The sequence below is a fragment of the Triticum urartu genome, chromosome 3A, assembly GCF_056163025.1.
Source record: "Triticum urartu cultivar PI428250 chromosome 3A, HENAU_Tu73, whole genome shotgun sequence".
Lineage (NCBI taxonomy): Eukaryota > Viridiplantae > Streptophyta > Magnoliopsida > Poales > Poaceae > Triticum > Triticum urartu.
In genome coordinates, this window is record NC_141875.1 from 202,750,199 (window position 1) to 202,756,198 (window position 6,000).

Sequence of the window (6,000 nt, forward strand, 5' to 3'; positions counted from 1 at the left end):
GTGACGCCCTCGATTTGACCGTACACTAATCATACACGCAAATGTGTACGATCAAGATCAAGGACTCACGGGAAGGTATCACAACACAACTCTAGACACAAATTAAAATAATACAAGCTTTATATTACAAGCCAGGGGCCTCTAGGGCTCGAATACCTAAGCTCGAATACACAAGAGTCAGCGGAAGCAACAATATCTGAGTACAGACATAAGTTAAACAAGTTTGCCTTAAGAAGACTAGCACAAAAGCATCAACGATCGAAAAGGCATGGCCTCCTGCTGGGAGCCTCCTAACTACTCCAAGTCGTCAGCGGCCGTCACTTAATAGTAGGCGTCCTCGGGGTAGCAGTAGTCATTAGTTGTGTCGTCTGGCTCCTGAGATCCGTTATCTGGTCGCAACAATCAGGTATGGGGAAAAGAGGAAGCAAAGTAACCGTGAGTACTCATCCAAAGTACTCGCAAGACTTACATCAGATCTAAACTAAGTATGCATCTGTATCAAAGGAAAAGGGTTGTATCTGTGGACTAAACTGCAGAATGCCAGAAAAGAAGGGGAAAGCCTAGCCTATCGAAGACTAGCATCTTCAAGCATCTTGCAGCATATAGAAGGGTACAGATCAACATAATGTAAAGTAGTAGTGTTATCAACCTCGGCCAGAGATCCTTTCTCGGCTCCCTGCGAGAAAACAATCCCAGAGCCATACTATCCAGTTATCACCTCATATCCATGTCTCATCTCAAGTATCCAGTTCTAGTTGTACCGATCGGGATACAACTCCAAGTGTCTGTTACCGTAGGACAGGCTATCGATAGTTGTTTTCTTCCCTCCAGGGGTGCACCAACTTACCCACCACTCTCGATTAACTCCGACCGGACACACTTTCCTGGGTCATGCCCGGCCTCGGCCAAACAATACGCCGCAACCCGACCTAGGCTTAATAGAGAGGCCAGCACGCCAGACTAAACCTATGCCCCCAGGGGTCATGGGCCATCGCCCCGGGAACTCCTGCACGTTGCGTGGGCGGCCGATGAGTAGACCTAGCTACCTCCTTCAACAAGGAAGGTGCTTATGCAGTCCAACCCGGCACGCGCCGCTCAGTCATGGACGGCTATTAAGCTTTGGCTGATGCATACGACGCAGAACGCCCATACTATGCCCACGTGATGGTTAGTGCTATCAGGCCAGAGGCCCCTCGGATCAAATATCCAAACCATAGTGAATTAGGAGCACGTGGTAACGAGTAGAGACTCACGAAAGATCTGACCCCGTCGCCCCGTCTCGAGTACTTGCGGCAAGGGCTAAGAATGCCCGGCCACGCCTCGTAAGTATCTCGCGGGCACCTTCCAGGTCAACCCGACTCCACATCACTCACTATTAAGCTCGCGCGAGTACCCCTCAGGGACGACCCATCTTTAGTAATTATGAATCGGTGCAAAGTCATAGTAACCATAGTAACGGTGTGTCTAACACCAAGGGGAAAACTTGAGGAATCACCCCCGGTGAATTCCATTCAATGTTATCATCAAAGTGAATGTAAGAGGATCCACCCTCGAGGTTCACACTTGAGGGTTGCACGACAGAGCCGTAACAGAAGTGGTTAAGGAGGAAATCACCCTCGATGACCTCGACCATATAGCTACACTACAGAGATCTCATCAGGAGTTATGTAAGAGGTTCCACCCTCGGCACTCAATGGTAACTCTACAGAGTCGTACAACTAGGGTTGTGATGTGCGGTGTCGGGGCCTGGACGTAGATCACATTGATCGAGTCATCGAACATAAAACAAGGCAACTGGGACAAGGTGGGGTCATTGATGGATCTCTAACCAACCTATACTAAGAAGTTTTGGATAAGCAGGTAAGGTAGAAAGCAGGTAACAACAACAGGCTATGCATCAGAGTAGGATATTACATAAAGTAGTAGCAGTTCCAATGCAAGCATGAGAGGGAAAGAAATGGGCGATATCAGAATGCTCAAGGCGGGTTTCCTTGCCTGGTTGCTCTAGCAAGGAGGGGTCGTCGTCAACGTAGTTGATCACAGGGGCAACATCGGTCTCGGGGTCTACAAGTGAGAAGAGGGGGAAGAAACAGTAAATATAAAGCAACATAGCACCATAAAGCATAACATGGCAATATGATGTGTCGGGTGTGACCTAACGTATGGCTACGCGATAAAGGTGAAGGGGGAAAACAACCGGGAATGTTTTGCTGGTTCCGGACCTGTGTCAGACAGATGACTGGAGGGGGAATGTTCCATGTTCAGATAGTTAGAGGCATCTGACTGGTAAACGGGCCGTTATTCGGATTCGTCTCATCGTTTTGAGAAACTTTCATGTAGAAAACTTTTTCATCCGAGCTACGGTTTATTTTCTATGATTTTCTAAAAGTTTTTTAAATGATTTCCTATTTTTTCTTATTTATTTTTAAATTCGAAATTCGCCAGTTAAAAACTGGGTGTACCCAGTGCAGTGCACCCATAATGCGCCACTGAGGCTGGCAGGTGGGGGCGGATGCCCAGTTGACCCAGTCAACAATGACTGGTCAACAGGGTGAATAGTGCATGCGGGTCCCGTGCGTCAGCGTCTTAATAAATTCCAAAATGACTTATTTGATTTAATTAGGTGGGACCCATATGTCATTCAAACATAACACTAATTAAGCAATTTTGTAACCTAACTAAATTAAACAGGGCTGGGGCCCATCAGGCAGTGGGCCAGGCTACCTTTGTGTGGTTGTGCTTACGCACGAGCACACACAGGAAGGCATCGGCGGCCACGACACTGGTCAAACGCGGGCGCCCGAGCGAGAGGGCGTGGCCAGCGCCGGTGAGCGGCGGAGCCGGACCGGCAGGAACGGCGCCGGGTCCTGGCGGATGCGGGCGTGGTGTGGTCGGCGCGCGGGGGGAGAGGGCTATGCGTCAGCGGGCTCAGGCAGCACGGGGGAGGAGCAGGGAGAGTTGTGGCTGGAGGCGGGCACGACGGCGGCGGCCGAAGCCAGCAGCGCTAGTGCTGTGCAGCAGTAGCAGGCGGCACGAGGAGGGAGGCAGCCGGCGCAGCGAAGCAACACTGGCGGCGGCGGGGCTCCAGGTCAGTGGCGCGTGCGGGGTGAGGGTGCGAGGTTACGGGCCCGAGGCCGCGGCAAAGACGGTGTGCGCGAGAGCGCTTGCGCGCGGGCGGCACAGAGTGCGGGCGGCTGCGGCCGGTGCGGCGAGCGGGCACCGGGGAGCAGTGGCGTGCCGCAGAGAGGAGCAGGACGGCCGACGCGGGCGGGCGGCGGCAGTAAGCAGCATGGCAGCGGCTGTCGGGGGCGCAGCGGGCGTCGACCTATGGCATCGGTTCGAGCGGAGGAGGGCTACGTCGACGGCGGTGTCGACCGTGGCGGACGCCGGAGGTCTAGTGTCATCGTGAACAGCGGCAAATGTCGCGACATGCCCAAAGGAGGGGACCTACGAGGGCCTAGAGGTGCCCGGAGCACTACTACAAGCTCGGTTGAGCACGTTATCGTCGATAGCGACGGCGACGAGCACCGCGGCAGAGCAAAGCTCGGGTGGAAATGGAAGTGGCGGCCACGGGCATCTACGAGCAGCGCTGAGGGAGGGGAAAGAAGAGACTGCTCACTGGGGAGGCACACGGAGGCCCGGTGGTGGCTTAGGAGCAGCATGGAGTCGGCAATCGGCGGAGGAGCGCCGGCTACCGTAGGCGCGGAAGAACTCGATTCCCGGGCTGTGGTGGCTTCAAGCTCGAACCCTTGGTTGGAGATAGAGTAGAGGAAGCAGGCGGAGCTGTTGGACTCATCATCGAGGCGCGGGGATCATGGTGGCCGCGTCAATGGCGAACGGCGACGACGAGGGTGTTCGGGCGGGATGGAAAGGCGAGGGAGAGGAGCAGGCCGGGGGGAGAGAGGAGGAGTGGGGAAGTGGAGAGGGGGAAAGTGGGAGAGCGGAGACGATGGGAGCCCGAGGCGTCGCCCTTATCCCCTCCCGGCGTCGGCGCCGGCGAGGTGTTTCGGGGCGACCTGCCCCTGTAGCGACCCGATCGCGTGAATAGGGGAGAGGGAAGGGATCGCCAGGGTTGGCTGGCCTGGCTATTTGGTTAGATGGGCCAAACCGCCTAGTAGATTAGGTTCTTTTTTTTGTTTTCCATTTTCTCATTTCCTTTTGCATTTTCTTTTTGTACCAAACGAGTTTTGTTTTGAACAAAACTTGGCACATAAATCTACCACAATATATTGAGATGGAACAAAAAGTATGGTCTCAAAAGGAGTTGCCTAACCATTTTTTTAAATTGAAAAGGCCAAATTTAATTGCTGAAGGACCAAAAATTAATTCCAGGGGCATTTTGGGAATTCAAAAGAGGTTGGTTCCAACATGAAAAATATCCAGGGATTATTTTCTTCCCTTTGAACATTTTAGTTTGCATGTTTGAGAACTTTGAATTTTGGACTTTAGTTTCAACTTGATTTTGACTTGAGATCTGGATCAAGCAAGGATTAGCAACAGAAATGTGATGACGAGGTACCATTAGCAGAGGATTGTTGTAGCTTAATTATCCGGGCGTTACAGATGGCGAGGGCCCCCTCTGCGCAGCAGACATGGGAAACCTCGCCCCATCCGCGGGTCATGAAGATCTTGCCCAAGGAGACGGCCTCAACCTCTGCTCCCGTCATCGGGGTGCCGCACTCGGCGTGCTGCAACCACAACTTGAGCGGCCCCCTTGGTGGCATCACTTTGGCAAAGAACGGCTAGAATCGGATCCACGTGCGCAGTGGCATCGCCGCCCACACCACAAGTTCTCGCGAGGAATCGTCGGCGTGGGTTCACGGGGCGGCGGCGTGCGCCACCACTGCACGGCCACCATGGCCATGGCGCGAGTGGCTTCGGTTGCTACCTCCTCCTCTGGAGCCTTCTGCCCGAGCGTACAAGGGCAGCGGGTAGCCACGGGGAGGCTGCTCGTACCAAGTCCTCGTCACCTCCGGCCTCACGATGATGTCGCGGGAGCGGACCAGCCTTTTCTTTGGTGGGAGTGGCCCAAGCTCTTCACAGGGGTTTTTCCCCTTCTCGGTGGAGGAGAACCTCCATATCGGCGCCCTGGGTGTCGCAACAAGGAGGAGGAAGAAGAAGAAGAAGCAAGCGGAATGGAGGAAGAAATGAGCAATGGGGGCTCCGCCCCTTTCCTCATTTATAGCTAGAGGGAGGCCAACCGCTAGCCCCCATGATATAAGGTAATGATGGTTTTGTTCTGCATGTAGCAAGGTCTCGTCGAGTCGGGCAGTTGCCAAGGCAGCATGGGGAAGCAGAGATGCCCATGACCTATCAATCGCCATGCATCAATCGAGGCCGCAGGCGGTTGGGGGTCGCGGCGCTCCGCACTTTCCCTATTGCTTTGCCTCGAAGCCAAGTCTGAGCGCACCTTGGGCCCGGGGGATACTGTCGGCGTCCTGGGAACGGGGGTACCCAAACTTGCATGCCTGCGGCCTAGGGCGTGGCTCCACCAATGGCCTGGTATGGCCCATCTTCACTAGCAACCACTCAAGACCCTCGCGAGGGGCCAAGCCTCGCGAGGAAGATGACACCAAGACCTCCCCAAGGGCAGCCTCTCTAGGCTGGCTCCTGAGGAGCGGAGATTTCTATGCAAGGGGCACCTCGCGAGGTCCGCATGACGTGATCCATGATGACCAAGGCCAGGTGGGCACCAACGGGGGCAGGGTGTCAGTTTCTACTTTGGTGCTAAGGAAGCAGGCGCGGGCGAGGAGTCCCAAGGGATCAGGAGAATGTTTCCATATCGGTGCAACAAGACGAAGACCAGCAGGACGGCAGGACGGAAGTCACCGTGGAGCCCATGACGGCGTCACCACTAGAGCCTTTTGAGGGAGTCCTAGACTAAGGGGTCCTCAGGCATCCGGCCTATTATCTATTGGGCCGGACTGATGGGCTGTGAAGACATGAAGGCCGAAAACTATACCTGAGTCCGGATTGGACTCTCCTTGGCGTGGAAGGCAA